Below are 10,718 nucleotides of genomic sequence, written 5' to 3'. Positions count from 1 at the left end.
AAAAGAGGATCCACATCACCAAGTTTTGGGGACTAAGGCAGGCAGGAGTTGCCACACAACAGAGGGACCATAGAATAAAAATGGTGAGGAATCCAGTAGCTGTAACCTCCCAGCAGGCGGCCCACAGCCCAGACACTATGGGATACAGGGCGGAGTGGACTCACACCAGAGAGCCCACATCATGAAACTGTGAGCAACCTAGCCGGTGGGACCTCAGAGCAGAAGGCACACATCCCCATGGGGATGGGAACGTGGCAGGAGTGTACTGGCATCACTGGGCGCACATCAGAAAACGTGGGGAGCCCAGGAGTTAGGGCCTGACACAAGAGTGCCCACATCACCCATGGGTGGAGGCTCCAAGCAGGATCCAACTGCTACCAGAGGGCCCACCTTGCCAAGGGGACGTGTGCCAGTTAGGCAGGAGTGACCTCACAGCAGAGGACCCACCTCACAGAAGGGTGAGGAACCAAGACAGGATCAGACTCTCACCAGAGGGCCTACATCACCAATGGGATGGGAACAAGGCAGGAGTGTCCTCACACCAGTCGGGCCACATCATCGAAAGGTGAGGAACCCAGCACGTGTGGCCTCAATCCAGAGGACCCACAACACAAATGGGCTGGGAATGAGGTAAGCAGGGATAGCCTCACAACAGAGAGCCCATAGAAAAAAAATGTGAGGAATCCAGCAGTTGGCACCTCCCAGCAGGTGGCCAAACGCACCGAGGCTATGGGATCCAGGACAGAGTGAACTCACACCAGAGGACCCACATCATGAGACTGTGAGCAACCCAGTCTTTGGGACAACGGGGCAGAAGCCCCACATCCCCATGGCGATGGGAATCTGGCAGGAGTGTTGTCGCACCACAGGGCACACAACAGAAAATGTGGAAAGGCCATCAGTTAGGGCCTGACGCAAGAGGGCCCTCATCACCAAGGGGAGGAGGCTCCCAGCAGGGTAAAACTGCCACCAGAGGGCCAACGTCACCAAGAGGACGTCTGCCAGCCAGGCAGGAGTGACCTCACAGCAGAGGGCGACCTCACAGAAGGGTGAGGAACCCAATCAGGATCAGACTGTCACCAGACGGCCCACATCACCAAGGGAATGGGAACCAGGCAGGAGTGTCCTCACACCAGTGGGGCCACATCATCAAAAGGTGAGGAAACTAGCACATGTGGCCTCAAACCAGAGGACCCACATCACCAAGGGGCTGCGGGTGAGGCAGGCAGGAGTAGTCTCACAACACAGGGCCCATAGAATGAACAAGGTGAGGAATCCAGTTGTTGGAATCTCCCAGCAGGCGGCCTGGCGCACCAAGGCTATGGGATCCAGGCAGGATTGAACTCACACCAGAGAGCCCACATCATGAAATTGTGAGCAACCCAGCCGTTGGGACCTGAGAGCAGAAGGCCCACATCCCCATGGGGATGGGAACCAGGCAGAAGTGTCCTCGAACCACTGGGAGCACATCAGAAAATGTGGAGAACCCAGCACTTAGGGCCCGATGCAAGAGGACACTCATCACCGAGGGGAGGAGGATCCCAGCAGCCTCCAAGTGCCACCAGAGGGCCCACGTCACCAAGGCAACCTGTACCAGCCAGGTAGGTGTGACCTCACAGCAGAGGGCGCTCCTCACAGAAGGGTGAGGAAACCAGCCAGGATCACACTCTCACCAGAGGGCCCACATCTCCAAGGGAATGGGAAATAGGCAGGAGTGTGCTCACACCAGTGGGGCCACATATCGAAAGGTGAGGAACCCATTACATGTGGCCTCAAACCAGAGAACCCACATCACCAATGGGCTGGGAATGAGGCAGGCAGGAGTAGCCGCACAACATAGGGCCCATAGAATAAAAAGTTGAGGAAACCAGCAGTTGGAACCTCTGAGCAGGCAGCCCAGAACAGCGAGGCTATGGGATCCAGGCAGGAGTGAAGTCACAACAGAGGGCCTACATCATGAAACTGTAAGCAACCCAGCCTTTGGGACCTCAGAGCAGAAGGCCCACATTCCCATTGGGACGGGAACCTTGCAGGAGTGTCCTCGCACGACTGGGCGCACATCAGAATATGTTGGAATCCCAGCAGTTAGGGCCTAACAGTAGAGGGCCTTCATAACCAAGGGGACGAGGCCACCACCAGGATCCACCTGCCACTAGAGGGTTCGTGTCGCCAAGGTGACATGTGCCAGCCAGGCAGGAGTGACCTCACAGAAGAGGGCCCACTTCACACAAGGGTGAGGAACCCAGCCAGGATCAGAATCTCACCAGAGGGCTCACAACACCAAGGGGATGGGAACCAGGCAGGAATTTCCTCACATCAGTATGGACACATCATCGAAAGTTGAGGAACCCAGCACGTGTGGCCTCAATCCAGAGGACACACATCATAAAGGGGCTGGGAATGAGGCAGGCAGGAGTAGCCTCACAACAGAGCGCCCATAGAATTAAAAGGGTGAGAAATCCAGTAGTTGCGTCCTCCCTGCATGCGGCACAGAGCACCTAGGCTATGGGATCAAGGCCGGAGTGAACTCACACCAGAGGGCCCACATCATGAAGCTGGGAGCAAGCCAGCCGTTGGGACGGCAGAGCAGAATTCCCACATCCCCATGGTGATGGCAACTTGGGAGGAGTGTCTTCGCACCAGTGGACGCACATCCGAAATTGTGGTGAGCCCAGAGCAGCTAGTGCCTGATGCAAGAGGGCCCTCATCACCAAAGGGAGAGACTCCCAGCCAGATCCAAGTGCCACCAGAGGGCCCACGTTGCCTAGGAGCCGTGTGCCAGCCAGGCACTTGTGACCTCACAGCAGAGGGCTCACCGCACGGAAGGGTGAGGAACACAGCCAGGATCAGACTGTCACCAGAGGTCCCACATAACCAAGGGGATGGGTATGAGGCAGGAGTTTCCTCACAACAGAGGGGCCATGTCATCGAAAGGTGAGCAACCCAGCACATGTGGCATCAAACCAGAGGAACCACATCACCAAAGGGCTGGAAGAGAGTAAGGCAGGAGTAGCCTCACAAGGGAGAGTCGATAGAATTAAAAGAGTGAGTTATTCAGCAGCTGGGTCTTCCCATCAGGTGGCCCACAGCACTGAGGCTATGGGATCAAGGCCGGAGTGAACTCACAGCAGAGGGCCCACATCATGAAACTGTGAGCAAGCCAGCTGTTGGGACCTCAGAGCAGAAGGCCCACATCCCCATGGTGATGGGAACCTTGCAGGAGTGTCTTGGCACCACTGGGCGCACATCAGAAAATGTGGGGAGCCCAGATGTAAGGCCCTGAAACCAGAGGGCCCTCATCACCGAGGGGAGGAGGCTCCCAGCCGGGTGCAACTGCCACCAGAGGGTCCACGTCACCAAGGTGACGTGAGCCAGCCAGGCAGGAATGTCCTCACAGCAGAGGGCCCACCTGACAGTAGGGTGAGGTACCCAGCCAGGGTCAGACTCTCACCAGAGGGCCCACATCATGAAACTGTGAGAAAGCCAGCCTTTGGGACTTCAGAGCAGGAGTCCTACATCCCCATTGGGATGGGAAACTGGCAGGCGTGTCCTCGCACCAGTGGGTGCACATCAGGAATAGTAGGGAGCCCAGAAGTTAGGGCCTGACGCCAGAGGGCCCTCATCAAAGAGGGGATGAGAATCCCAGCAGGATCCAACTGACACCAGAGGGCCCACGTTGCCAAGGGGACGTGTGCCAACCAGGCAGGAGTGACCTCACAGCACAGGGTCCACCTCACAGAAGCTTGAGGAACCCAGCTAGGATCAGACTTTCACCAGAGGGCCCACCTCACGAAGAGGATGGGAACCAGGCAGGAGTGTCCTCACATCAGTGGGACCACATCCTCGAAAGGTGAAGAACCCAGCACATGTGTCCTCAAACCAGAGGACCCACATCTTCAAGGGGCTGGGAGTGAGCCAGGAAGGAGTAGCCTCACAACAGAAGGCAAAAAGAATAAAAAAAGGTGAGGAATACAAGAGTTGGAACCTCCCAGCAGGCGGCCCAGAGCACCGAGGCTATGGGATCCAGTCCATAGTGAACTCACACCAGAGGGCCCACATCCTGAAACTCTGAGGAACCCAGCCGTTGGGTCCTCAGAGCAGAAGGCCCACATCCCCAAGAGGATGGGAACCTGACAGGAGTGTCCTCGCACCCCTGGGCGCACATCAGAACATGTTTGGAGGCCAGCAGTCAGGGCCTGACGCCAGAGGACCCTAATCACTGAGAGGAGGAGGCTCCCAGAAAGCTCCAAATGTCATCAGATGACCCACATTGCCAAGGCGATGAGTGCCAGCCAGTAAAGTGTGACCTCACAGCAGAGGTCCCCCCTCACAGAAGGTTGAGGAGCCCAGCCAGGATCAGACTCTCACCAGAGGGCCCACAACACCAAGGGGATGGGAACCAGGCAGGAGTGTTCTCACACCAGTGGGGCCACATCATCGTAAGGTGAGGAACCCGGCACATGTGGCCTCAAACCAGAGGACCCCCAAAACAAAGTGTGTGGCAATGAGGCAGGCAGGAATAGCCTCACAACAGAGGGCCCATAGAATATAAATACGAGGAAACCAGCAATTGGAACCTCCCAGCAGGAGGCCCAGAGCACCGAGGCTCTGGGATCCAGGACGGAGTGAACTGACACCAGAGAGCCCACATCATGAAAGTGTGAGCAACCCAGCCGTTGGGACTTCAGAGCAGAAGGCCCACATCACCATGGGGATGGGAAACTGGCAGGTGTGTCCTCGCTCTACTGGGTACACATCAGAAAATGTGGGGAGCCCAGAAGTTACGGCCTGACCCCAGAGGGCCCTCATCACCGAGGGGACGACACACCCCGCAGGCTTTAAATGCCACCACAGAGCCCACGTCATCAAGGCGACGTGTGCCAGCCAGGCAGGAGTGACCTCACAGCAGAGGGACCACCTCACAGAAGGCTGAGGAACCGAGCAAGGATCAGACTCTCACCAGAGGGCGCACATCACCAAGGGGATGGGAACAAGGCAGGGATGTCCTCGTACCAGTGGTGCCACATCATCGAAAGGTGATTAACCCAGCATATGTGTCCTCAATCCAGAGGACTAACATCACCAAGTGGCTGGGAGTGAGGCAGGCAGGAGTAGCTTCACAACAGAGTGCCCATAGAATAAAATGTGAGGTATCCAGCAGTAGGAACCTCCTAGCAGGTGGCCTAGAGCACCGAGGCTATGGGATCCAGGTCGGTGTGTACTCACACCAGAGGGCCCACATCATGAAACTGTGAGCATCCCAGGCGTTGGACCACAGAGCAGAAAGTCAACATTGACATGGGGATGGGAACCTGGCAGGAGTGTCCTTGCACCACTGGTTGGACATCGAAAAATGTGGGGAGCCCAGCAGTTAGGGCCTGAGGCCAGAGGGGCCTCATCACTGAGGGGAGGAGGATGGCAGCAGGCTCCAACTGCCACAGTAGGGCCCACATCATCACAGCGACGTGTGACAGGCAGGCAGGAGTGACCTCACAGCAGAGGGCCCACCTCACAGAAGGTTGAGGAACACAGCCAGGATCAGACTCTCACCAGAGGACCCACATCACCAAGGGAATGTCAACCAGGAAGAAGTAGCCTCACACCAGTTGGGCCACATCATGGAAAGGTGAGGAACCCAGCACACTTGGCCTCAAAAAAAGAGGATCCACATCACCAAGTTTTGGGGACTAAGGCAGGCAGGAGTTGCCACACAACAGAGGGACCATAGAATAAAAATGGTGAGGAATCCAGTAGCTGTAACCTCCCAGCAGGCGGCCCACAGCCCAGACACTATGGGATACAGGGCGGAGTGGACTCACACCAGAGAGCCCACATCATGAAACTGTGAGCAACCTAGCCGGTGGGACCTCAGAGCAGAAGGCACACATCCCCATGGGGATGGGAACGTGGCAGGAGTGTACTGGCATCACTGGGCGCACATCAGAAAACGTGGGGAGCCCAGGAGTTAGGGCCTGACACAAGAGTGCCCACATCACCCATGGGTGGAGGCTCCAAGCAGGATCCAACTGCTACCAGAGGGCCCACCTTGCCAAGGGGACGTGTGCCAGTTAGGCAGGAGTGACCTCACAGCAGAGGACCCACCTCACAGAAGGGTGAGGAACCAAGACAGGATCAGACTCTCACCAGAGGGCCTACATCACCAATGGGATGGGAACAAGGCAGGAGTGTCCTCACACCCGTCGGGCCACATCATCGAAAGGTGAGGAACCCAGCACGTGTGGCCTCAATCCAGAGGACCCACAACACAAATGGGCTGGGAATGAGGTAAGCAGGGATAGCCTCACAACAGAGAGCCCATAGAAAAAAAATGTGAGGAATCCAGCTGTTGGCACCTCCCACCAGGTGGCCAAACGCACCGAGGCTATGGGATCCAGGACAGAGTGAACTCACACCAGAGGACCCACATCATGAGACTGTGAGCAACCCAGTCTTTGGGACAACGGGGCAGAAGCCCCACATCCCCATGGCGATGGGAATCTGGCAGGAGTGTTGTCGCACCACAGGGCACACATCAGAAAATGTGGAAAGGCCATCAGTTAGGGCCTGACGCAAGAGGGCCCTCATCACCAAGGGGAGGAGGCTCCCAGCAGGGTAAAACTGCCACCAGAGGGCCAACGTCACCAAGAGGACGTCTGCCAGCCAGGCAGGAGTGACCTCACAGCAGAGGGCGACCTCACAGAAGGGTGAGGAACCCAATCAGGATCAGACTGTCACCAGACGGCCCACATCACCAAGGGAATGGGAACCAGGCAGGAGTGTCCTCACACCAGTGGGGCCACATCATCAAAAGGTGAGGAAACTAGCACATGTGGCCTCAAACCAGAGGACCCACATCACCAAGGGGCTGCGGGTGAGGCAGGCAGGAGTAGTCTCACAACACAGGGCCCATAGAATGAACAAGGTGAGGAATCCAGTTGTTGGAATCTCCCAGCAGGCGGCCTGGCGCACCAAGGCTATGGGATCCAGGCAGGATTGAACTCGCACCAGAGAGCCCACATCATGAAATTGTGAGCAACCCAGCCGTTGGGACCTGAGAGCAGAAGGCCCACATCCCCATGGGGATGGGAACCAGGCAGAAGTGTCCTCGAACCACTGGGAGCACATCAGAAAATGTGGAGAACCCAGCACTTAGGGCCCGATGCAAGAGGACACTCATCACCGAGGGGAGGAGGATCCCAGCAGCCTCCAAGTGCCACCAGAGGGCCCACGTCACCAAGGCAACCTGTACCAGCCAGGTAGGTGTGACCTCACAGCAGAGGGCGCTCCTCACAGAAGGGTGAGGAAACCAGCCAGGATCACACTCTCACCAGAGGGCCCACATCTCCAAGGGAATGGGAAATAGGCAGGAGTGTGCTCACACCAGTGGGGCCACATATCGAAAGGTGAGGAACCCATTACATGTGGCCTCAAACCAGAGAACCCACATCACCAATGGGCTGGGAATGAGGCAGGCAGGAGTAGCCGCACAACATAGGGCCTATAGAATAAAAAGTTGAGGAAACCAGCAGTTGGAACCTCTGAGCAGGCAGCCCAGAACAGCGAGGCTATGGGATCCAGGCAGGAGTGAAGTCACAACAGAGGGCCTACATCATGAAACTGTAAGCAACCCAGCCTTTGGGACCTCAGAGCACAAGGCCCACATTCCCATTGGGACGGGAACCTTGCAGGAGTGTCCTCGCACGACTGGGCGCGCATCAGAATATGTTGGAATCCCAGCAGTTAGGGCCTAACAGTAGAGGGCCTTCATAACCAAGGGGACGAGGCCACCAGCAGGATCCACCTGCCACTAGAGGGCCCGCGTCGCCAAGGTGACATGTGCCAGCCAGGCAGGAGTGACCTCACAGAAGAGGGCCCACCTCACACAAGGGTGAGGAACCCAGCCAGGATCAGAATCTCACCAGAGGGTTCACAACACCAAGGGGATGGGAACCAGGCAGGAATTTCCTCACATCAGTATGGCCACATCATCGAAAGTAGAGGAACCCAGCACGTGTGGCCTCAATCCAGAGGACACACATCACCAAGGGGCTGGGAATGAGGCAGGCAGGAGTAGCCTCACAACAGAGCGCCCATAGAATTAAAAGGGTGAGAAATCCAGTAGTTGCGTCCTCCCTGCATGCGGCCCAGAGCACCTAGGCTATGGGATCAAGGCCGGAGTGAACTCACACCAGAGGGCCCACATCATGAAGCTGTGAGCAAGCCAGCCGTTGGGACGTCAGAGCAGAATTCCCACATCCCCATGGTGATGGCAACTTGGGAGGAGTGTCTTCGCACCAGTGGACGCAAATCCGAAATTGTGGTGAGCCCAGAGCAGCTAGTGCCTGATGCAAGAGGGCCCTCATCACCAAAGGGAGAGCCTCCCAGCCAGATCCAAGTGCCACCAGAGGGCCCACGTTGCCTAGGAGCCGTGTGCCAGCCAGGCACTTGTGACCTCACAGCAGAGGGCTCACCGCACGGAAGGGTGAGGAACACAGCCAGGATCAGACTCTCACCAGAGGTCCCACATAACCAAGGGGATGGGTATAAGGCAGGAGTTTCCTCACAACAGAGGGGCCATGTCATCGAAAGGTGAGCAACCCAGCACATGTGGCATCAAACCAGAGGAACCACATCACCAAAGGGCTGGAAGAGAGTCAGGCAGGAGTAGCCTCACAATGGAGAGTCAATAGAATTAAAAGAGTGAGGAATTCAGCAGCTGGATCTTCCCATCAGGTGGCCCACAGCACTGAGGCTATGGGATCAAGGCCGGAGTGATCTCACAGCAGAGGGCCCACATCATGAAACTGTGAGCAAGCCAGCTGTTGGGACCTCAGAGCAGAAGGCCCACATCCCCATGGTGATGGGAACCTGGCAGGAGTTTCTTCGCACCACTGGGCGCACATCAGAAAATGTGGGGAGCCCAGATGTAAGGCCCTGAAACCAGAGGGCCCTCATCACCGAGGGGAGGAGGCTCCCAGCCGGGTGCAACTGCCACCAGAGGGTCCACGTCACCAAGGTGACGTGAGCCAGCCAGGCAGGAATGTCCTCACAGCAGAGGGCGACCTCACAGAAGGTTGAGGAACCCAATCAGTATCAGACTGTCACCAGACGGCCCACATCACCAAGGGAATGGGAACCAGGCAGGAGTGTCCTCACACCAGTGGGGCCACATCATCAAAAGGTGAGGAAACTAGCACATGTGGCCTCAAACCAGAGGACCCTCATCACCAAGGGGCTGCGGGTGAGGCAGGCAGGAGTAGTCTCACAACACAGGGCCCATAGAATGAACAAGGTGAGGAATCCAGATGTTGGAATCTCCCAGCAGGTGGCCTGGCGCACCAAGGCTATGGGATCCAGGCAGGATTGAACTCACACCAGAGAGCCCACATCATGAAATTGTGAGCAACCCAGCCGTTGGGACCTGAGAGCAGAAGGCCCACATCCCCATGGGGATGGGAACCAGGCAGGAGTGTCCTCGAACCACTGGGAGCACATCAGAAAATGTGGAGAACCCAGCACTTAGGGCCCGATGCAAGAGGACACTCATCACCGAGGGGAGGAGGATCCCAGCAGCCTCCAAGTGCCACCAGAGGGCCCACGTCACCAAGGCAACCTGTACCAGCCAGGTAGGTGTGACCTCACAGCAGAGGGCGCTCCTCACAGAAGGGTGAGGAAACCAGCCAGGATCACACTCTCACCAGAGGTCCCACATAACCAAGGGGATGGGTATGAGGCAGGAGTTTCCTCACAACAGAGGGGCCATATCATCGAAAGGTGAGCAACCCAGCACATGTGGCATCAAACCAGAGGAACCACATCACCAAAGGGCTGGAAGAGAGTCAGGCAGGAGTAACCTCACAACGGAGAGTCGATAGAATTAAAAGAGTGAGGAATTCAGCAGCTGGGTCTTCCCATCAGGTGGCCCACAGCACTGAGGCTATGGGATCAAGGCCGGAGTGAACTCACAGCAGAGGGCCCACATCATGAAACTGTGAGCAAGCCAGCTCTTGAGACCTCAGAGCAGAAGGCCCACAACCCCATGGTGATGGGAACCTTGCAGGAGTGTCCTCGCACCACTGGGCGCACATCAGAAAATGTGGGGAGCCCAGAAGGAAGGCCCTGAAACCAGAGGGCCCTCATCACTGAGGGGAGGAGGCTCCCAGCCGGGTGCAACTGCCACCAGAGGGTCCACGTCACCAAGGTGACGTGAGCCAGCCAGGCAGGAATGTCCTCACAGCAGAGGGCCCACCTGACAGTAGGATGAGGTACCCAGCCAGGATCAGACTCTCACCAGAGGGCCCACATCATGAAACTGTGAGAAAGCCAGCCTTTGGGACTTCAGAGCAGAAGTCCTACATCCCCATGGGGATGGGAAACTGGCAGGCGTGTCCTCGCACCAGTGGGTGCACATCAGAAATTGTAGGGAGCCCAGAAGTTAGGGCCTGACGCCAGAGGGCCCTCATCAAAGAGGGGATGTGAATCCCAGCAGGATCCAACTGACACCAGAGGGCCCACGTTGCCAAGGGGACGTGTGCCAACCAGGCAGGAGTGACCTCACAGCACAGGGTCCACCTCACAGAAGCTTGAGGAACCCAGCTAGGATCAGACTTTCACCAGAGGGCCCACCTCACGAAGAGGATGGGAACCAGGCAGGAGTGTCCTCACATCAGTGGGTCCACATCCTCGAAAGGTGAAGAACCCAGCACATGTGTCCTCAA

This window comes from Delphinapterus leucas, chromosome 21 (assembly GCF_059928025.1).
Source record: "Delphinapterus leucas isolate spDelLeu-1000000601 "Yukka" chromosome 21, BTC_Dleu_Yukka2, whole genome shotgun sequence".
In the NCBI taxonomy this organism is placed as follows: Eukaryota; Metazoa; Chordata; class Mammalia; order Artiodactyla; family Monodontidae; genus Delphinapterus; species Delphinapterus leucas.
The sequence above is the reverse complement of the archived record's forward strand: the minus strand, read 5'-3'. Positions refer to the sequence as shown.